Source organism: Calonectris borealis, chromosome 1, assembly GCF_964195595.1.
Source record: "Calonectris borealis chromosome 1, bCalBor7.hap1.2, whole genome shotgun sequence".
Taxonomy (NCBI): domain Eukaryota; kingdom Metazoa; phylum Chordata; class Aves; order Procellariiformes; family Procellariidae; genus Calonectris; species Calonectris borealis.
Genome location: NC_134312.1, coordinates 68,492,453 through 68,517,081, shown reverse-complemented (window position 1 = coordinate 68,517,081; position 24,629 = coordinate 68,492,453). Strand labels below are relative to the sequence as shown.

The window sequence follows — 24,629 nt, the reverse complement described above, 5'->3', positions numbered from 1 at the left end:
AACATATGGCTGTACTGTGACACATGGAAAGTTCTTGCCAATGGAGTCTTTGCACAATGTTCAACCAAGATAGGGAGATAACCAACAGCAAAAACTACCTGCTGCCTCTCAGCTGCACAGATCATATGTAGAATGAGGCTTTGCCAGCCTCCTTATAATTTTCTTTGTGCTGATTAGATAGTAACCTTGCAAGGCAAAAGTCATCTTAGGGAGATGTCTACAGAGTGCGAGGCCCTGTATGCCCAACACCTCATCCCTCTGTTTCACAAGAAGATGGGACCAGTTCAGCTATGTCATTGTAATACTTTCATTTTTGTTTTACTTGTTCATAGTCTCTCCAATATGTCTTCCTAACTGCTTTCTATTCCCGTACATAATTGTAAGCATTGCATCTTCTCACATTTGCCATATCATCAATTCTTCAGGGAAAGTAAAACAAGTTTCCTGGAAAAGCATTTGCACGCGGTTTTCTTGTTTTAAGCCACAATAAGGAATAACTGCAGACTTTCATACTCAATTGGCCCAAAATCCAAAAGGCCTAAAATGATAGCTGAAATAAAAGCAGTACCCAGGTACATCATCAGCCACTGTAGAGGACTGTAATTTGTGCACTGCTGTACAGAAAAAAACAACCCTCATTCATTGTCCCTTCTTGAAGTAAGAAGCATGGACTTTTTTAGAGCTGTCAATGCACGGCAGTCAGCCACAATGGCAGCAATCATTTAAAGTCTATCTTGCAAGATTAGGGCTTGAAGTTCTCACAAGCAAGTCAAGTTCTTGCCAAACAGAAGATATGCATCCCTTCCATCCTCATAACTTTTCTCATTTTCTTTGAAATGCAAGGAGAAGACAATAGAAATCCATTTTTAACAAAATCTACAGTAGCAGCAACCATCAGCGAGACTCAACAAAGCCTTTTCAAACCTGAGGCTTTTTGACATGATACATGTTATCTTTTCAGCTCTCTGCCATGAAATATTGGCTACAGTCACAAAGGAACAGACTTGAAAATGTTTTTTTCTGGATACGTCAAGTCTCTTAATGCTGAGTATAGTTTTGGGAAGACAGGCAGATCAAATGCGTTACTGGAATTCCAGGATAAATTTAGAATATGGCTGCAGTAATTATTGTCCCTGTGAAAGAATATACAAAAAACCTCTGATCGAAACGTTCTGGCACTTACCCTTGTGCTGAAATGACAGCAGCACCTTTGACGCCAAAGCAGAACACAGCACGTTAAGTTCTAAAGGAGCTTTCTGTGACCTTTAAGAGGCAACACAATACCCCCTTGAGTGAGTTCAAGAGAGAAGTGACAGGAAAGCATGAAAAGGAACTTGGATAGTTCTGGAAATGACGAGGCCTATCACAACCTACCAGAATAGGAGGTGTTCAAATTTCTGCTAGATGTACCATGATAGTGATAAATGCTAGGCTCACATGCCACTTTGGAAGTACAAAGTCAAGGATTTTCATTATGAAAATCTTTACCGGATCCTGGAATGTGATGAAAATACCTAAACAGAAAAGTTTTTCCATTCAGAAGAGTGGTTCTTCCCCACAGACATCTTTCTGCTAGGTATGAGAATTTTCAAAGCAAGAGGCAATTCCCTCTGGCAGCAGAGCTCAGTCACCCAACACTCAAGCCATCACGTGCAATAAGTTGGGTTCTTAGTATACATCAGAAATGCATTTGATCAGAACGTGGATCAGACAAGCTAAAATGGGTATCTGCAATAGGACTGACAGCTGACTTTTGTCAGTGAAAAGCTTTAATACTTTAATACGTCACTCTAGGAATCAAAGGAACAGACAGAAGAACATAAAGGAGATCTGAGTTCATTGTAATAAATATAAAACTATCTAACCCAGAATAGTCTTGTGTTGCCCATGGATCAAAATGGACAGTTGGTATAGACTGTGTTGGTAAAATCATTTAGGGTAAATCTTTCACTGAACGAATACTGGCTCTTAATAAATCTTTTCAGGAACTATTTACTCACGAATCATTACTACATGGTCATTCAAGCAGTATGTCATGCTGTTAGGCTTCTTGCAGAGCAACGACTGAACTCCCTTGCTTCTTTATATACCAGACTAAGAATACATAACTGTTCAAGATCTGCAAAAATAGAGATAAAATGGACAAAAATGCCTTACAATACAGTGTTTTGGTTCTGGTTCAAGTGCATTTATGCAAACCTTGTAACCAAGTGCTCTGCATTTAAAAATTATTCAGAGAAGCATCTTAATCTGTTGATACATCTTTATGAACAACTGTCAAGACAGAAAGGAGAATGGAATTCCCTGTTGTGAGTTCGAGGTGTCAATCCACCAACTCTAGCAAGAGCTTAAGCATGGCACAAGTGTCTGAACACAAATATTAATCTCAGATTTTTTTAAAGATTTTTTATAAGAGTCTGTTAATTCAGAACTGAAAAAAAAATTGAAAAGGGTGTGTAGCATTGAAAAGCTGGAAAGCTCATTTGTCTAGTGTTATGCATTTTATTTCAGGGAAACAGAACAAGGTGGCTTCTGAAGCCCCAAATTCTCCTCAACTGTTGGGTATGTTCTGAGACCTAGAAAGAATTAGGGAAGGGACTCACTCTTTCTAATCCATCTCAGTGCAAGGCTGAAAGGCCAATGGTGATATTTATTTAAATGCAAAGTTTAAGGCACGCTTCAGAACAACTTGCTGTGCTTTCCATGAGAAATAATCCCATACACCTGCCCTCTCCCCACACCCCTTTCTTGTAGCTTTGCAGACAGTACTCAGTAGTCAGGAAGCAGACCAAAAGTTAAATAACAGTTAAATGCAGCAGAGTTTAGCTCTTTTTTCACTCAAGCAGATGCCTAGATGAGTTTTACCAGACAGAAGACTTGTACACCTAATCAACACAGAAACCCTGAACATACGACTAAGAAACCACCCCACAATCCTGAATGTCATAATCCTTGCATTCCTTTTAGTTTTCACCTAACATTAACATATGTTTTACTCATCATTAAAATAGTCTGTTGGTAACACTGCTTTGAGATACTTTTGCTATGGAGATTGTCAGCAGACAATTTACAAACTCCGGACTGAAATGAAGTGGCCCAAATTCTTGAACTACACACTAGTCCAACAAATGGAAAGCAGAAATCCATCATGCTCCCAAATCTGCGTCTCTGTTTCTAGCTATGCACACAAAAGATTTCTACAATTTTATCTTTTTCTAACATTTATTTCAATTTATCCAATTTTCACAAAAGAACACCTTTTATGACTGTACTTTAAGTTTCATAGATTACATACCTCAGTCATATCATTCTTTTTAACTCATCTGCGTCCCTATAGCACAAAATAAAAGCCACTTTTAAAGTTCAGCATTGAACTGCAGGCACGGTTTTGGAGTTGTTGTTTGGGTTTTTTTTTTGTCACAGTTAGTAATTTGTTCATTTTTTTATTCTGATTTTGTTTTCTGAGAAAAACCTAATTAAAAATCCTGATATACAACATTCAATAAATGTAAAAGGATACCTGCTAACACGATACACTACTCTAAAAATAAAACCCCATTATTTGATTAGTTTTATAAGGAAAGGACAGACCAGGTCCTCTTGATTAACCTACCACGAGCAATTCAAGAAAAAAAAAAATCAGTGGCAATTTAACTATTTTAATTTAAGTGATAGCAGTTGAAAAAATAGCCAGTTATTAAATGCCTTCAAATGGTATATTATGCAAAATAGGTGAAAAAAAAGCTTTAAAAAAAAAATCACCACTTGAACTAGTGAAGAGTGATTTATAAACTCAAACCGCAGCTACTGTCAGAAGAAGGGAATATATAATAGGGGACTAAAACCATACAAATGCAACCTTTACTTAGTCAAGGTTAAAATAAAATAATTTTTAAAAAAAGCTCTGGAGAACAGCTAAGCAAATGACACAACCACGTTTCTATTAGTCAAAAAACACGATCATATCACTTTCCCACCATTGCTTTCCTCGAACCTAGATTATGAATCCTTCAGGCAGCAACCATCATTTTGATGTATGTGCTGGTATAACAACCAGAATAATACAACACCAACCCTTAAACACAACCACAATATAAATAGTGAATCAAACTGTTAAAGCAGAAAAGGATTGAGAGCAATAAATAATGAATGAATAAAGGCTTTCAAGAAAGCATTACCGTTCTCATGGTCTAAAGGTCTGAGCACAAGATTTGTATGGAGAGGTGATAACTCTACCAGCTGATAAACAAAAAACAGCTTTCAGCACACTAGTCCTTCTTTAGGCTTTGCTGGTTTTGTATTAAATCTTTGAAACTATATAGAAGCAAATAATAAATATGATGAATTAATCTTGATTATATACTTTAAAACCAATATTTTATCTAGTCTATAATTTTTAGAATTCAGTATTGGTTTACTGCATATTATCTTTTTTCCCATGTCATGCCCACAGCTATCTCATCACTATTCCACAGACAATTCTATCTCACAGGAGTTAGTTACCGTAATGAACTCCCTCCATAATATCCCCCCTTTATCTACTGCTACCAGCCAGAATTTTTTCTACTGAAACTGAGTAGCATTACTCAGCGCAAAATTTCTCAATGTGTTCTCAACTTGAAAGTTGCTGCTTCTGTCCCTTTTCCTCCCATAAAAAAGAGACTTTGAGTCCAAAAGTTTGTTTGCTCTTCTCTTGGCTACATCATTTAATCGAGCAAGACGTTTTATTTCTCTACAAGCCTTGCTGTGGTAATCAGCCTCTCCTCGGAGATGTTTTTTCCTCTCAAAAAGGGGGAAGGTATTGCCATACAGATCATCAGAATATTTTATTGTACCTTGAAAAAGTTGCATTACAGTAATACAGACATGGGTAGTACAATTTTATTACAATCTCTAGCATCTATTTTAAAGTAAACACAATAGTTCAAGGCTGTCCTTAATATGAGGTTTCTTTCCGAGTTCTCTTCTGAAAAATAAAAAATTTCCTTGAAACAAATCTATGTATTACTCATATAACAATGAAGGAACAGGCATAATGGCACCTAGACACTAAACATACCTTAATTTTCCCAGAAGACAGTCTGATAGCCTTACTGGAACGTTTGATAATTTATTTTGAGGAAGAATTTAACCCTTGGAATCTATTTGCATCATTCTCCTTGCAGCAGAAGTATCCATGACTCACTCTTGACACCAGGCAGTGGCATGATGCAATAACCTTCCTGTGCTTCTCAACTGCTAGGACCGGCAGTAACTCACCAGCAACTTCACTCAGGCCAACACAGCGCTATATCAACTACTAGGGAGAAAATTAACCCTATCCCAGCTGAAACCAGAACACTATGATGCAGGCTTCTGTGTGCACCACTTCTTCAGCAGCCTTGCCTACTGTCTCAGTTTCACACATCCAACATCCACAGCCAGGTAATAAAGATGATGCCCCATATCTTGCCTATATTATATAAAAGCAACTGTATTTATTCAACCCAAACAAAAGCTTTGGCTACATTCTAATACTACTAAAATAAATGGAAAAAGTGATTCAAATCTTCAAAAAGACTAAGACATTTATGGATTCTCTTATTTCTCTCCTTCCCCATAGCAAAATCTGTATTAGGGACCATAGTTCAAAAGATAAACACTTGTCTTAACCAACTGCATTTAAGGTTTTCAATGAAAAGTTTCAAGGAGTTCCAACTTTTTATTGGTTTGTCTGCTCTAAAGATATTTTCAGAGACAGGAATATATCATGAACAATAAGTCACTAAAAATAAACAACTATGCTGCTACAGTGTCTTAAATGAAAAAGTAAGTATTCTTGGTAAGTGATTGTAGGAAAAAAACCCAAACAATTATCCAAAATTAGTCTGACAGGAAAATTCCCTTTATTTCTTAAGAAAATGTAACACAAGAACCTCAACTCCCTCACAACCAACAGATGGTTGATTTAATTATGTAAAATAAATAGATAACAGCTGAGTAATGAATCCAAAGCTGAACCAATGACTCCTTTGATCCACTGAATCCATTTGTTCACTTCAATAGCAGAGTTCAGAAGGCAAAACTAAAATTTATGAAGAAAGCTTTTCCTTTCCCAAGATACAAATAATAAAACTAGAAATAACTTAAAAAATAAAGCCACTTTCTATAAATTAGTGTAGAAAAAATACATTGGCAAAGAATGATTTAATAAAGATAAAATTTAAAAAATTAAAAAATTTAAAAGATGTGCTTTTGACAAAAATGTGAAACTTCAGAAGCAGTTGTCTCACACGAGAAAAGGTACTCCCATACCCTCTCAGTTTACCTACCAAACCTTAAGAAAGTCCTACATAGATGTGCTTCAGCCTCATCATATATTTTAGAAGCATTTGTAATATAAGCACGTTGTCCATGTTTGAGTAGTACTCCTCAGTGGCAAGGCTGGCTATAACTCAAAGGAACAAAGAAGTATAGAAAAAGCCAAAGATTTAGAAGCCAGTTTCTTGATTTCAGTATCAAAATCAACTCTAGAAACCATAGATGAAGCTCCTTAAAGAACAGAAGGATTCTCTTACGGGAAGTACTGAAAGAGATTCCTATGTAGGTCCAGAAAGGATGAAAACAGTATTTCCAACAAACTTACCTCATTTTCAAGGAGCTTGATTATACTGGAAAATCAACAAGAAACGTTAGCCTCACACTGGACTTCCCAATTCCGGCTGGTGTAGAAGCTTCCCTGAAGAAATCTCCTCAGCCTTAGTCCCTAGCACTCTTGCATGGGAGATTTCAGTAACCCCTCTTTTACTTACATGAGTCTAGTCACTACACAATGTGATCAGTAAGAATAGAGACAGCCAGATCATATGTTTCCATCTACTTACATAAGAATGATCCAAGAAAACTGCCTATAGGCAGTTTAAGAGAAGAAACATCATAATTCTCAAAGCTGACTCCCAGTTGAGTGTCTGATGAGTATAAAGACACAATGAGTTCAAAATTCTTCTACCTGATTCTGTTTTGTCAGGGAAGAGGTAAAGGCTAAAACACCCTGCCACTCCTTGCCAGGAAAACTGTATCAATACTAAAATTTTTATTTAATAGCTACGCCTTTTACTAGTGGAAACTTTCTTATGTTCCTTGCCAAAAGGAATGGCATATAAAGTTTAAGAGATGACTAATCACTATTAGCAATTTTTTGCACTGAAGCACTGTCTAAAGCACTCAAGGCAGAGACTGTTAACCCTAACAGGACCTCATAAGTACATGCCCAATCCTCCATTTCTACTACTTGTTTTATGAAGGACCTCCACACTCCTCCCAGCCACCACTTTCTCCTCAACCACATGGATATCCTACTTTAAAGAGATACTGTAAAAATAAGATAAGGGCTCCAGAGAAGTAGGTAAGACATACAGGAGATGAACATAAATACAGACTGAACATTTCAAATAATCTCCATTCATAACGTTCCTGTTTTCTTTAAATGATTGTCCATATGTATCATCACACTACAGGTGACTGCATGCAGTACCTGCCTATTGAATGGATTATCAGAGAACCCAAAGAGAGTGGATAGTTAAAAACTTTTCTGTCGGCTGAATACTTCAATTAGTGTCATGCTTAACAAATGTATGAATGGAAGTCCGCCTGCAGCTCAGTGAGTCTCCCAAAGGATAATTTCTCTGACATACTACAGAGAAAGTTTGTCTCCAAACTAAAAATTTCCCGCTCTGCTCTGTTACAACACATCCTAGTGACCCAGAAAAACAGTCTCTGAGGAGAAACTGTCAAACCCAGAATCCTCCATCAGGGAAACAACAAACAAAAAAAAGGCATGTTTTCAAGAAGGCCAAGTTATATACAAATAAGATGATGAAGCTCATTAGAAGGTAGCCTGTGTAATGCAGTCTCTGGTAAGAATGAATGGGATATTTTGAAAACAGGCAAAGGACAATCCTCCACAAAAAATGCAAGTCAAACCACACGGCTACAGGCTTCAGTTATGTACAAAGTTCAACTGTATACTTGAAGGAATGAGGCAGTGGGGAAAAGAGGATCAGTTCTCAAGTGCCTGAATTTCTACAGTCCTGCCTGCTGAGGTAACAGCTATTAAGATATCCACTCCTGTGGACAGATAAAGAGAGGAAGACCATAACCTCAAACGGTTAGTCTACTGTTAATACTTCCCTGCAAGCAGATTGCCAACCACTAGTTCCAATTATAGATATGTCAGGAACTAGTGAACCTCCAAGTGTTGTAAGAGAGGGAATTCGAATTCTGTTTATTTACTGAAACTGTTTTAGTCATGTTAAGTCATCATCTGCAATTGATGACTTATGACAGAGAGAAACCCATGGCATGTTTTCCAAACTCCTTTTGCCTTGAGAACATTTATGCAAGACTAGCACCTTTAGCAGACCAAAAGTCCTAAGTGATATGACCTGACCTGGCAGAAGGTCAAATCGCCTGTTTCTTTGACACCAGTAAAAAGTAACATCCTTTTACAGGACGTACAAAGTGATTCTGACTGCATGGTACTTCCGCAGGCTGATAGGAGGGGTCCATTAAAAGTGAGGGTGAGAAAGAAGCAGGATGTTATATGCATGACTCTCAGCATCCAGCAGACAGGAATCCAAGATAAAGGCATTTCAGTCAGAAACATGACTAACCAAAAGTGACTACTGAAGGGGGAGAGGGACTGTGGCAAAATGAGTCATATGCTTCTCAACGAACACTCAAAATGTGCCAGTGAGAGAATGCAAACTGAGCAAGTGATTGAGTTGTAACTGGTAGCATGCATATAAAGATCATCAAAAGATGATGTTTAGATAAACTCTGATGTCTGCCCAACATTTAAGAGTAGAAGACAAGGTTCTCTATGCACTAGGCTGCATAGCAATATCTGCCCCATCTTAAAACTGCTTCACGAGAGCAAGTCTTCAGCTTGGGCTTATTTATGAGGAGCTTTCTCAGCAGGGGAATCATCCAGGAATGCTTTGAGTTGATCCAATTGAAAGTAAGTATAAACAGGTCTGAAGAGCTTCATATGTTTTACAATCCTACAGAGGACAATGCTAGAAGAGAGGGTTCCCCCTCCACCCCTAACAACACCACATCTCTTATGATCCATACCAATAAGACTTGTAAACCTAGTGAACTCCCTCTAATCTCACCACTGCAACAAAACAATTCAAGGACAGATGTGAAAAAAGAAATTTGCTTCCATGTCAAGATTTAAACACACTGATCCACTCAAGACCATATGGAAGCAAGAATATTCCACAGGGAAAAAGCCAGTTTCAGCATTGTCTGGTAAAGCACACAATTTAAATAAAATGTGCAGAATAGGTCAGAGCACTACAGAGGGAGCAGAAGGCAGGTTTCTGCATAGACTTAGAGTCCACTGACCACTTGCCACAACAGACCCAGCAAGTACTTTTAACAGACATGACAGAGGATACAGGCATCCCCCAAGTCCAGGACATACAAGAAAAATGGTCTTTATCATTTAATAAGGGCATCAACTCAGGTAGGAAAAGCTGACACAGACACAGAGTAATATTCTCTGATCCACTTCTTGGGCTTGCTTGTGGACAAGAAGAGATATGAAGGTTTTCAAAGACTGATGGCTGAAGCAGCAAGCTCGCTACCCAAAGCATCAAGAACAACACAGGAGAAGGTTCAGCCATTTGTAGAGACCTACAACCAGACAGTCGTTTTCTACCTGCACAACACCTGTACCACTTCATTCAGGATGATTGGAAGAAAAGATGTAAAAAGATAGTGAGAGACTCGGGTGAAATATCTGTGTCTTTTGTGAAAGGAAAACCCCAGTGCTGCAGAGCGGAGGACAGCCTAGAAATAGAAAGCAGCTCACATGCAATGGGAAGCCACTATTTGGCAAAAGTAGCAGCTTTGTACTTTCTATCATCCTTCCTCTGTATCGGCCATAAATGGAGCTGAAGTCTTTCAAGATGGAAGGGATCTTCTCTTGATGCCCTGGAAGTGAGCAAGTCTTGGGAACAAGACCGTATGGAGAGACTGTCAAAGGACTAATTTCATGCTAGACTCGTTGTCTATGGGTTGGAGGAGAAATCAGAGTTGAATGTTTATGTAAATATCAAACATTCAAGATCACTCTCATTCAAGACCAAAGCTGGTGGATGTGTCCAGCAAATAATTAAGTAGTCTCTCCTCCTTTCCTTGAAAGACATTAGACTTGAAGCCATTGTAAACCAAACATTTCCGCAGGGATCTGGTCCTCCAGGAAAACCTAAGTATTTGGCACTCCTCCTGGGCAAGGGCATAATGGATGCCATTTAAAATATGTCAGCTTCAGGAAATGAGACAGACACATGAAAGGAAAGCAAAGAGAAAGAATTACTTAAAACCACCTAAAAGGCATAAAACCAAAGTCTATGTAATGCAAGCTATTGCTCAGCCCTGTGCCACTAAAGATATCGTGTCAGCTGTGTGCTTGAGAAACGCACTACCTGTTTCTTTTATACTTTACAGATCCATAAAAAATTTGGTTGGAACCTAGTCCAACCTCCCACTTAAAGCAGGGTTAGTAGCAATACTAGGTCAGGTCAGTTCCTTCAAATATTTATCCTTGTGCCATAACCTGTGAATTAGCATCTTCATACATATTTCAAGCCTTGACATACACCAATAGAATTTTCCTTTCAGTTTGTTTAAATAGAAAAGAACTTGTATGGCATTTGTGCAAAGATAGACAAAAATTTCTGTCCCCCTCATATACACATGCAGTGATTCAAGCTCAAATTCCAAATCCTGTATGTACTGCATATATGTAATAATATTAACTAGAGCGTATCTCTGTTCAATAAGAACTGTTCAAGTTAATTATAATAAATTAAAGCTTTATCCTACAAAAGCCTGTAACATAGCAGAACTGCCTCCATCTTAAAAAAGCGAGAATTCTCACAGATCATAAAGAGTATGAAAATAGCAAAACATTAAAATACCGAGTATTCAGATTCAGCTACTTTTCTACCTCAGTGTTTTTCACAATTTACCTTGATTAAAATTAAACTAATGCAAGAAGAAGGAGCAAAAGATACTACACATAAAAATGTTCATAAAACCCTAGCAACAGCAGTATGCAAGTCCAAAAAAACTAGAAAAAAAATCAGTTAATAAAGATTTATGCTTTCTAGACCACAACAATGCTGCACTTTTCACCAAAGATCAATAGTACCACATCTTTCAATGCACCATCTCCTACTTTTGCAAAGGCCTCTCACTCCCTTAGGCAACCTCATTTCCTTTTTTCTTTATCTGTTCGGAACACCGGCCAATTTCTATGCAATGGAAAACAGAAACCAGCTTAGCAAAAGACAGGTTTAACCAACCTAACAGGCAAGAGCTGAAAGGAAAAAAAAAAAAAAAATCGTTAGTTTACTAGAATAATGATCAGCAATGTTGGGATTTGTAGGAATGTATGTGCCCATAAACAAGGCAGTGCAAAAGGAAAGTCACACAAGCTTCAATACAAGAGTCAAATAATTTTAAAAGAAATCCAAAAAGATCTTTGCTTTCCTTCAACGAACATTTTAGGCTTCTTGTTACAGATTAATATAATGTGCCTAAGACCTTGCTGCTCCCTGTCTCTCCTCCCAAACTGCTTTTCAAGAAATGTTTTCATATGGCAAGTGAACCAACTGAGTTTGTATTGTGGCATGCTAGACTAACTTAAATGAAATCTAGCAGGCCAGGCTACACACAGCTATTTACAGCAGCTATTGAGGACAGCGTACTTTATATCACTAACTTTTTTAAAAATCTGGCATCCCAGACTAAGAGTGCAAATAGGATGAAACTGGTCTCAAGGCAGCTGCTTACTGATCAAAGATGAATATTCTCTCTGCATAAATCCCATCAGGAAGAAGTTAATTAGTAAGTAATAAGCAATTAAAGAACACATACAAAATATTGTTCCATTCTGAGAAGGGTCTGACTCCCACCACCACTGTGACCCTGAAGAAAAACATTGCTTTTTAAAAGTTCAGAACATTTCTCCGGAGACGCTTTGTACCCAAGGAAGCTGATCTATCCAGTGAATGCACATTCACAGCAGTAATGGCTATGAGTAATGCTATGTAGATAAGGCATTTGTAACTGCTTCCTTAGTCTTTTTACACCATCTATTGCTTTTCCTATACATCCTTTCTAAGAGTTCTTTAACTCTTCACCTGTTTCTCACACACATATATAAGAACAAAATTCACATATATAGGTAAATTAAAAATAAAAATTAAAAATATGCAGATTAACAATATTGTTCAAGAAATGTTATTTCTAAGAAAATGATGTTCCAACGCATGCTAAATTTCCAGTGCTTCTATTAGGCAGGTATATCTCAGGCATTTTTTCTAAGCTGAGACAGAAATTGAAAATCTTAATTTCTCCTAACCTCATCCATGAGGCACGAAGCTTTATTTCTTCCACAGCTTATGCAAAGGAAGTAGCAGTTAAAGAAACAGTACATTTTTTCCACCAACAGAAATGACAAGAGGACTTTGCTGGGACTCATTTACTTATAAGCACTAACTTAGAATTACTGCCTGCGGTATTTTTGAGTCAAGCTGATTCTGCGAGATTAAGCCCTTGGCTGACAGGATTTTTTTAGTATTATTTTTTATGTTTAAAAAAAAACTCATAGCTTCAATTCTAACCCCAGCAAGCTAGTGCCTGAATTTCAGCAGCTGCATACTCCCCACCTACAAACCCAAAAAAGGACATTATCAGTTTCTTTGCATATAGATCTTCTGAAACGTACAGTTACTGAGACTGCCTGGGATTGCAGGTGCCAGCTGAAAAGCCTACCACTCAGACTACCACTTAGTGGTAAGCTAGGAAAATGCCTGTACATTAAAAAGCGGAACAAAATTTAATTTGTTCGTGAATTAAAAATGCCATTCACAGCCAAATCCCACAAACTCAAGTGAGACCACATGGCCTAAAGACCTCATTCAAAAGCCACACAACTCAACACATATCTCTATTTCTCTTCTGTTGTCTAACCGAGTTAGAGACACACAAGTCAGGATAGGAAGGAAAGCTTTTGATCACTTGCCCATCAGCAGCTAATCTTTAACATGTGGTCAGTTTACCTCTAACTTATCAGAGAAAGAAGGTAACAGCTGAAAAGATTGTACATATTGTTTAACATTCAGTTCTGTAATAGGAACTGAAATGTCATGTCACTAATGAGATTATATATTTATTTAAAATTCACATGGATATTCTGAAATCTGTTTAATTCATAAAGCTGTATCTAGCATGTGAAATCTAGACCTCGGTATAAAGTTATAATTGCCTACATGTCCGTTAATCATTGATTTTTTTGCTGGTTTTTGTTAATTACTGCTGTTCATAAGCATGTCTCTTTTCTTTCTCTCATTTTCTACCAAGTTGGTAGAGCAAGGGTGACATGAAAGGAACATTAACTTTTAGGTCACTCAGTCATATTTAGCAGTTAAAAGTAATGGTATGAACACTAAGAAGCGAAAATAACAGTTAGGCCCCTGAAACACCAGTGAGGCATAATAGTGTGCATCAGTCCATTTTCAGTGGGTACTTGCATTTACCAAGGCTCGAAGAGCACTCCCACTCATCCGTATCTGTGGAACACACTAAGTTATGAAAACTTACGTTCGGCCACTCTATCACCGTGAGTTCCTCCCAGAGAAAGATATTCATAAAGGTAAAGGGGTGGCTGCTAAAAATTCAAATCGAGCTTCAGCGTGCAGCATTATTTGACAGCAATGAAACATAATTACAGAGACAATTGCTGAAAGAAGCATTCCTTTTCAATTAAACGCCAGCATCAGGCTAACAGATCAATCAATTTTCTAGACTGTAATGAATAAATATCCTTAGAAAAGCCTCTGCTCTGACTATGTAGTCATTGAAATTGTACTGTTGCTTTGTGAATTAGCTGATAAGCACTTAATGGCATTTGAAGCTCACACATTTACTTTTTCTGCCACTTTGAGTATAAATTGCCATAATATTTTACCTCTTCAACTTTGATGTCCTTATACAATAAATTGAGACACACAGGTCAGGAATTTTTCATTGCTGATAAACCTAACATAAAAGATCTTTAATTTTTAAAAGTCTTGAACCGCAAAACTCATACCTAAAGCTTAAGAAATACAGAATTAATAAGTCAGCGGGAGCTAGACAAAGGGAAATGTATATTCACAAAGTTGCCTCCAATTGACCTCCTTAGAGGTACTGGAAAAATGTTCCAAATATAATAGAGCAGAGAATATACCTTTAGCCTCAAATTTTTAATCAGTATCTTCAATGCTGTGAAACATTTAGTCAATAAGATGTCACTGTTATTTTTTAAGAACTCATATATATGCCTCTGAGGAGATGAAACAGGGAACTAAGTTCTCTGTACATTTGAGACTTAAAATAATACCTGAAAATGATTTGCTACATAAGGTTTTCTTCTTGCAATACAATTTTAAAGGTCCAAAGCAATATTCAGTAGTATACTGTTATTTTCAGGATGGTCAATTTCTACCAAGGAAATTTTTTTCTTTTAAAATTTCAGACATCTCTCTGAATTCAAACCACAAAGCTGCCCAGCCTAGCTACATGTAACATATAACAAGATTTCATTTATACTGATAAACTGTCAAAAATGAAAGTAACTACAATAAAGTCACTGTTACTCTAGAATATAACACCTAGATCACAAGATATTGTAGAGTAGTTTCTCAGTACAGATGTGCCATCCCTTAGAAAATACTTAATTTTGCTCAGATACAGACTGGTCAATTAACTGTTCACAAAGTAAATGTTTTACTTGTGGTTACCATTAATTTAAAATAAGATTCTGCAACTGCTTCTCAAATCTTTTCCTCTTTCTATATGGGCTCAATAAAATCACAAGTGGAATGGAGAAGATGATCAGAGAATACCTATTCATTGGTTTTTGTAATACAAGAATCAACAAGCATCATATAAAATTATTAGCTAGTAGGTTACAAAAAATACCAAATCAGGTGAAATAAAAACTGTGGTACATGTTGTCACAAGATGACATCAGAAATTTACCCAAATTCTTTCATGACGATCAGTAACAGCAGTATCTACCTAAACACAAAATATGCAAAATGAAGATAAAATGGGTTGACATTTTAAGCTACATATAAACATTTCTACCTATTGCCAGGGTAACTCACAACAGAACTTTAAGAATAATAAGCTACATAAGTAATAAGAAAGCAAGAATTTCTAAGGTAAAATAACTCCAGTACACAGATAGTATCTGCTAGCCTGATTATCTAAGGCTTTTTTTTTTTTTGAAGTTCATAATGAATCATCTAAATGTTTAACAGCACATTAGAAGAAAAAGGCTAATGATGACAGTGGTTAAATGCATTTCAGTTGTTGGGCTATGGTCATTATACTAAATTCAACTAAAGAAGACATTAGCACAAAAAAAAGAAGAATATTGTTTGTTAAATCAGAAACCAATTAATCAGTTCCTTACTAAAGCATCAAAGGTTTCATTAAGCATGAACATGAAAGGTATAACGAAATCCAGATCAGGCTTAGCATGACTTATTTCCATCTTATTTTAATGTATTTATTTAAAAAATTATTTCAATTACATTCACTGATAACAATGAAATTAATTACTAGTTTATTTTACAGGGCAGGGAGGTACTGGGCTGCTTTTCAGAGACTAATTCATTATTCTTTATACACTTCCACACCTGCCTTTTCACATTTGCTTGATTGTATCACCTTATTCCATGATTTCATCACGACAATATTGTTTGCAGTGAAATCACTCCTACGTAGCCTGAGTCAGGCAGACAAAAAGCATCAAAAGTATTTTAGAAACAGAACCTGTACGAGTTCAGCCATTAAGTAGTTCATCAAAAACACGTTAGATTGAGGAAGCAATCCAGTCTTACATGGCATTGCAAGAAAGCAGAAGGCATTAGCTTCTAAAAATAAAGTACTCATCATCAGTTAGTAGTAATATTTAGCCCAGCACTCCCTTTTCCACATTTCCAGAATATTATTAACTAATGAGAAACAGAGGAAGTTCCAGTTATAACTGTAGCGGGTGCAGGTGTCCAGGTGTTGGCAGTGAGGAGCTGCAGGGGTCTCTGTGGGAGGAAGCCAGGGGCTACCCCGTGCCAAACTCCCAGCTCCAGCAGCTCCACAACAGATCCACCATAGGACACAGCTGAACCCCTCAGCCATGTGTGGGGCGCTTTAGTGAAACGTATTTAAGAAAGAGCAGAAAACACCAGAAGGCGAGGGAAGAACAGAGGGGATGAGAGAATAACAAGGTCAGAGGCAGAAGAGGAGGAAGGGAAGACGCTCCATGCCAGAGCAGGTACACTGCCAAAGGGACAGCAGCCTGTGGAAGACCCGCGCCACAGCAAAGGAAAAGTGAGAAATGAGGAGCAGCAGAAAAACTGCTACGCTCTGATTCCAACCCCCTGCACTGCCATTTGCCTCGCTGAAGGGACTGAGTGTGCCCTGTGGTGGTAACAAGGGGGGAGGAGAGGTGTCTGGAGTGAAGTTGAGCCTGGGAAAGGAGGAGGGATGATTTTCCCCAAGTGTTTTAATGTTTGCTTTTTTTTGTTTCCCAGTAATTAAATATTTATGTTAATTTGCAATAAATTAAGTTAAATTCCCCAAGTCAAGTCTGCTTTACCCATGACAGTAATTGGTTAGTGATTTCCCTGTCTTTATTTCAACCCAGGAGCTTTCTCGCCCCTGTTCTCCCTATTTGCTCCCCATCCCGCTGGGGCGGGGGCAGGGACCGAGGGAGCAGCTGTGTGGGTGCCTGGCTGCTAGCCAGGGCCAACCCACCACAGGGACATTATAACATTAAAATGTAACAGTAACATAATAATATTTCACCCCATTTTCACATGGGTGAAACTTACTATTCTTAAAATTGTGTTAATTCGTTACCAAAAGTATTGTCATTAAAGATGAGATATTCTTCACTGGGGAAACTGAATACCAGATAACCAGGCGTGCTTGTACTCACTTAGTGAGGAATCTTTATCTCCCTGAGCCATGACTCCAAGGACCTGAACATTTAAATTCTAATTTCTTCCCAGTAAATGCAGAGCATAAGCCGCACAGAAAAGATACGCATGTGAAAAAGTGTCTACGATAAACATGTCCAAAAATCATTCAAGACACCTGTCCACTAGTGAACTAAATCTGTTCACTAGTCTAAACTGACTAGTTAGTAAAAATAATGAACAGTAATTGGGCAGCTTTACATTTCCACCAGTTTGGCATAGGCTTGAACCAGTGACATAAACATACAATTACCTTGTTTCTCAATTTTCTTTAATAGGTTCATGGTTTGTAAAATAAAAAGCCATAACTACACAGAGCAAAATTCTAGCAAACTAGTCACTTGTTTAACATCTACAGGAGTATTATGAATGTAAGGATGAATTCGATTTCTACATAAAGAAAAATATTGTTTACCACTAGTTTCTTTTGAAAGAAGTGGTCTTTATGTCCAGTCACACTGTGGGTATGCATACATCACTAAAATTGGAAGTCAAGATTTACCGGATTGTATCTAGAAAGCACACACACATATTTTGCAAGTACAGATATGGAGAATCATAGAACAATATAGGCTGGAAGGGACACCTGGAATTTACCTAATCCAATGTCCTGCTCAAAGCAGGGGCAATGAAATCTGTTTGCTCAGCAGCTTACCCAATCAAACTCTGAACACCTCCAGGATTGGAGATGCAGGTAAACCTCTCAGATTGTTTAATTACTCTAATGGTGAAAATGTTGTTCCTTGTGGCTAATAAGAAAAACTTCCCTTGTTGCAACTTGTGACCATCGCCCCTTCTCTTCTACTGCATGCCTCTGAGAAGTCTGCCTCCATCTTCTTCACACCTTCCCATTAGGTAGCTAAAGATCACAATAAGATTCCCTGAGCCTTATTTTCTCCAGACTAAGCAAAATCAGTTCTTTCAGCCCCTCCTCATATGCCATATGCTCCAGTCCCCTAATCATCTTGGCTCCCTGTTAGACTCACTCTAGAACATCAGTATCTACCAGGTACTGCAAAGCCAAAAACTGGATATGGTAATCCAGATGTGGTCTTAAGTGCTGAACAGAATGAATGATTGCTTCCCTTAATCAGCTGACGATACTTTTGCTAATACTGAACATTATACAGTTGGCCTTCTTCACCACAAGGGCACACTGCTGATCCATGTTCGCTTTGGTGTCCACCAGGACCCCTAGGTCCCTTATTGGAAAGCTGCTTTGTAGCCAGTCAGCCCCAGACTGAGTGGATGGGGTTTTCCCGTTCCATGTGCAGGACTTGGTGAGGTTCCTGTCATCCCATTTTTCCAGCCTGTTGAGGTCCCTCCAAATAGCTGTCCTGCCTTTTGGCATATCAGCTGCTCCCCACAATGTGGTATCTGCAAATCTGCTGAAAGTGCACTCCATCCTATTACCCAGCTAGTTAATACAGACATTGAACAATACTGACCCATGTATGGCCCATGAAGAACACTGCTAGTAACCAGACATCAGTTAGATTTTGTGCAGATGCTGCTAACCACCCTTTGAGCCTGGCAATCCAGCCATACAAGTGCACTTATCTGGTCATATTTTGCCAATTTTACAATAAGGATACTATGGGAGACCACGTCAAAGGCCTCGCTAAAGTCCAGGTAAACAGCCACTGCAGTCCCTTCATCCACCAGGCTAGTCATCTCATCATAGAAGGTCATCGGGTTGGTCAGGCATGATTTGCCCTCGGTAAAACTACGCAAGGTGCTCCCAATCACCTTCTTGTCCTTTACATACTTCTATGTGACTTCCACAAGAATCTGCTATGTAACCCCTCCAGAGACTGAGATTATGCTAACTGACCTATAGTTCCCTGTATCCTCTTTCTTGCCCACCTTGAAGATGGGCATTATATTTGCCTTTTTCCAGTTACCAGACTGTTCCAGTCATCCCCCTCATTCATTTCAAAGTGCAAAAAAAGTGATAGTATGATAGGATGCAGTTGGATAGGATACAGGTATGCAAATAAGATACAGATTATTTAGAAAGTGGTATAGGGTACAACATACCATATAACCCTCAATTCCAAATCTCAGAATTTTAAGGTACCAAACCAAGATCAAAGGGAAGCTAATGCCTACATACACATAATCTACTTACAGATGAGTGAATCTCTCTTCTGCTTTGAATGATAGCCCACACACATTCACACTGATTAAACAAGTATCAATGTCAAAATATCGACCAGTGTCTTTCATGTGGCACTGACCCTTTCTTGTAGAACACCACATCAGATAAGACACTCAGAAGTCTTGGCAGGTAAGACCTCTGACTTTTAAATACAATACCAGAAGCACTAGTTGCAAAATGGATTCTCCCTCCACAGGGGAGATTGGGATTCTACACTTTATTTGTTGACATAAAACATGATGGCAGTGGTGTCTATGTCTAAGATCAGATAGGTCTACATACAGTAGTAGTCAAGCACAAATGATAAGCATATTGGGCTCTGCAGAAGACTACTGACCCTATGTCACTGACTTTTGGTGTGAGGCCCTGGAGAGTAAAACAACAGCAAAGTAACACAAAGGGCAGAATAAAATCAGCAGTTTCCCTTTCAGGAAGTCATCCCATTAAGGGTATCACCCCCTTCAAAGACAGGTTGACAACTCAGCAATCCCGGTAAAGATATTTGTTGTTATAGAGTGGCTGGAAAAAAACACTTTGAATTGGTAAGTGATAATCCTGAACAATGAATAATTGCAGATACTGTCTTAGGATAACTTTGATCATTATTCAGGAATAAACATCCTGCAAGCTGAGAGAGATGAATCAATTCTTCCATTGGAGGGACTGTACTATCAGTGGCAATGTTATCATTATGAACTTGAAATGCAAGTGATACGTACGTAATCCTCTTAAAATAAGGATAGAAATCCATCTTGGATTTTCTTTCCAGTATCTGAAAACACCATAAATACCTCTTCCCTTAGAGCAGTTGCGGAGGAAGAAGTTTTAATTTGTCAAGCAATGGCTGAGAAAAAGAACACTTTCAATTCCCATCTCATCTCTTGAGAAAGGTCCCTGGTGATGGACAACTGAAGGGTCCATCAGTAACTTCAAATACTTACAAATACACTCTCTCTATTGAGCAAATTCTTTTAAAAAATGGTCTAATTTCTTGAAACAAAAGCCTCTTTCCCAAACAGGGACTATAACTGGGAAAAAAAGAAAAAAAAAGGGAAAAAAGAAAGCAGGAATTGTACCTCTTGGATACACCAAACCTGCTACTTTAATACAAAAAGCTTAGAAGACCAAGCATTTCCACCATTAGAATCTCTGGCATTAAAAATAAAATTCTCGGCAGAAACAAGCGAAGATCCTCAGTGTCAAAAACCAGTATGACCTCAGTACTGAAGGGAAGGGAGAAAGTAGGCTCTTTGAACAGATTCATTAAGCTGGAAGTTGAGAGGATCTCAGCGACATAACTATTTAAGCAGGTGCAGACAGGTATGGGCAATATACAGAGTGGGGGTACCATTACAATAGTGTGTTTGTGCCTGACTGCTCATGGTACATTTGAGCTACCACTTGAGCAAATTAAAGACTATGAATGCAAAGAGAATTCAGACATGCAAAAAACAATAACAAAACTTGTATGAAGAAGCTGAGAAAAGGAACTGAAATTGCTTGCCTACAAACCACTTTCACCAACATACAGTGGAACTACGAAGGGGAAAATCCAAAATGAATAAGCCAGATAGCAATGAAAACATACAATTGATTTACCAGAGACATGCTGAATAGATTTAAAGTACTTAAAATAAATGTATGTTTTTATACACACATATATGCATACACACAAACACAACCCACACATAAACATATTTAATAGAAAATAAACAGAAAAGAATGTCCTGACACATCCCAAAGAGAAATTTTGAGAGTCAGACTCAAAAAGGAAGTTAAAAGGTAGCAGCAAATGCCTTTAAAGCCTGAAAATAAGACAGGAGGAAAAAAAAAAACATTATCAGGACAGCAGTTCCTGATCAACACCAAGATTTCCAGATCCAGGTGAATGCTAGATTTGGGAAGCTAAAGATATCCATATAAATAAATGAAGGTCAAGTGACCAAATAAAGATCTTTCACAGCATAAAATCGGGAAAGGTATAATACTTGCAAGGTACTTACGCAAACTAACATTTTACAAGATTGTCATAAGGAAACTGAATCAATGAGGACTCCAAATCAGTGGTGAAAGATGCAAAAAAATCGGATTGCTTGCTTTATATATACTTTACAAACTTTGAAAGTGTTTATGATAGCATGAGTACTTCTTTAATTATCTGGGAAGTAATGAGAGACTGCTAACATCTGTAATGACCTATTAATGCATAAGTCTTTTGTAATAAACTTGAACATTCAAAAGTCAATGTCAGCACTCACTCTTGGGTATGCATAGGTGTATTGGGTTTATGTGGCAAGGTTTTGGTAGTGGGGGGCTGCAGGAGTGGCCTCTGTGAGAAGAGATCAGGAGCTGTCCCCACGTCAGACAGGTGGAAGAGCCAGGAAGGAAGCAGTGAGTCGAGCCTGAGAAGAAGAGGGCTGGAAAGGTGTTTTTTAGTTTGTCTTTGTTTCACCAGCCTACTCTATCTTTAATTGGCAAAAAATTAAAGTAATTTTCCACAAGTTGAGTCTGTTTTGCCTATGACAGTAACTGGTAAGCGATCTCCCCGTCTTTATCTCAACCATGAGCTTTTTCATCTTACTTTCTCCCCTCTGTCCTGTCCCGGAGGGGAACAAGAGAGCAGCTTGGTGAGCATCTGGTAGCTGACCAAGGTCAGCCCACCACAAGAGGTCATGAAAAAAAGAGCTTCTTTCACTGTCCTTGTTCTAGTAGTATGAGGATGAAAAGAAAAAACTAATTAGAACTTAAAGGTGAGTCGGACTCAGTGTGGTTTATCACATTTGCTACAAGTTAAACACAGTTCATATCTTCCATGCTGCCCACAGACTGCAAAACATGATGAAGATGGCAGACTGGAATGGGAAGGTTATGAAATTAGAAAGAAGGAAATAAAACATGCTGAAAATAGGTGGGGAAATTAGATCATCTAGACAAGACTAAGTCTAAAGGCTATTCACTGTGGCATTGGACAAGCTGTCATCTTGGACGCATTGTATGCATTCAGGGGTGCTGAGAAAGATTTCTTTCCTAACACCTAGAAAGCAGATGTAGTGATAACTCAGCTAAATCAATTTATTATGAAATAAAAAAATTTAAAAATTGAGTTAGAATTTAGATTTTTAACAAGATGTAATGTTGGGGTTTAGTCTATAAGATTTATATCCAATATTTAAAAATGTTTTAAAAAAAATCAGATCATAGGCATGCATTTTATAAATTGGTTAAACAGATAGTGAATGAAGAATTACAAATGGCACATCAAAATAAAATGGCTAACTATACTCTGAAAAATTAAACTGTAAGACTAGAGAAAACCCTCAGGAAACTTGGATGGCAAGACTATTGAAAAAACTAACATGAAGATGGTCTGACCTGAATTGAAATTGAACAGTGAGCCAAAGGCAGAGTCGCTACAGAACTCTCATGCAGACTGAACACTCTTCTTGAAGTTAAAAAAAGATTAAGTGACAACATAAGGCTCACCACAAACTCTCATACAGATATGCCTACATGTTGATTAATACTTTAAATATACCATCACCATCTGTAACATAATAACTTCCGCCCTCGGAGATGTATTTAAAAATAAATGATAGTCATGAGCATTTGTTCAGTGCTTTGAAACACAGAAACTTTGTATACAGGTGTTAACATTAAAATTATAAAGAATTTGAGAAAAATTTATCTAGTGAAGAAACTAATCAACATTTTAAAATAAATCTGCAATGGCATCAAAGCTAGTGAAAAGGTGAGAGACAAAACAAGCCAAAATTATCTATGTCCTGAACCTAGGATTTTGAAAAATAACAGTTATACTTTTATAAATAACCTTGGATTTGTGGGAATACTGTCAAACATAAGCCTTGAAGTCAATCTGGATCTAATGCATCTGGACTACAACTCCTCCCTGGAGGAAAACCTGAATGCTTGATGAAGAAAATGAACATAGTGCTAGCAACATGCCATAGCATTTGCCATACCTGACACTTTTTCATTTTACTTTTAACAGACAAGGTGAGTACTGATGCCACTGACTGTCAGGCCAGAAGAGAACAGTCTAGTCACTGACATGCAGAGAGTCTGTAGCAACCTTGTAAGCCTGGGCAGCTGATAGTCTCTCAGCACTGGTATGTCCAGCAAGAACACATCAGTAATACTGGAAACAAAAGCAGACAGGTTCCAGTCTCAGCACTGTCAATGCCACAACTCAATATAGTTTTGGGGTGCAATGTTTTGGTTGTCTGAAAGTCCACTCAGTACTACTATATTTTATGCAGTGTTTTTCCAGCTAAACTTACATGGGAAGCTCAGTCACTATGGAAGAACAAAAGATCTTGGGTTACCATCAAGGCTTAGACAACTGGAAAACTTAGGTCACATTAACAATGGCTCCAGAGACAGAGAACACCACCTTCCTTCACTAAAGATTTCCTAAGCTTTTTTCTCTCTATCACCTCATGCAGGTGAACCTACAGGTGTCAAAGCACTGCTAGATGGGAGATGTACACTTCTCTATCAGTCCCAACTTAACTTTAATCAGAAATTACAAGCAAGGATCTCTTTCCAAAATAACCACAATTGTTGCACCCATTTAGAAAAAGACTTGCAGAAAATGCATTTACTCTTTACTTAAGGCGCTTAGGGACATGCTGTAGTGGGCATGGTGGTGTTGGGTTGACGGTTGGACTCGATGATCTTAGAGGTCTTTTCCAACCTTTATGATTCTATGATTCTAAGTATGCTGGTGACTTTTAGTATGCTAATGGGAAAACATAACTGAATCACAATATGCCAGGCTTTGAAAACTCCCCAATGTAGTGTACCATCAATTATACATAACTTGGCAGTGATACACACTTTACACATCTAGCACCCCTTCTACACCTTCTGAAGCAAGATGAGTACAGAAAGTCATGTTCATTTATCTTAGGCTAGAAACCTAAGCACATATAATACGCTATACCAATCAGTGTTTCAAAACAGAATTATGATAGAACAATTCAGGTTGGAAAGGACAGCAGGAGGTCATCTAGTTTAACCTGCTACTCAAGGCACAGTCAGCTATGAGATTAAACTAATTTGCTCAGGACTTTAACCAATCAGATCTTGAAAATCTCCAAGGTTTTTCTTAAACTCGATGAGAATCTCTCATTTCTATTCATGCCCATTGTTTCTCATCCTCCTACCATGCAGCATGTGAAGATCCTGGTTCCATCTTCTCAACAACCTTCTCATAGTACAGGAGTCTGATATTAGGTTCCCCCAAAGCCTCCTCTTCTACAAGATAAACAAGGCCCATTCCCTCATCCTCTTCTTACAAGCTCTGTGCTTCAGCTCACTAAACGCTTTGGTACTCCTCCAAGGAACTCGCTTGTTATGGA

The 24,629-nt window shown here is 38.0% G+C and overlaps 1 protein-coding gene across 6 annotated transcripts in view; it reads right to left on the bottom strand.

The window, feature by feature from the left end:
• ERC1 (ELKS/RAB6-interacting/CAST family member 1) overlaps window positions 1-24,629 on the bottom strand; it is a 296,218-nt gene that overhangs the window by 243,706 nt on the left and 27,883 nt on the right. The window lies entirely within an intron of this gene.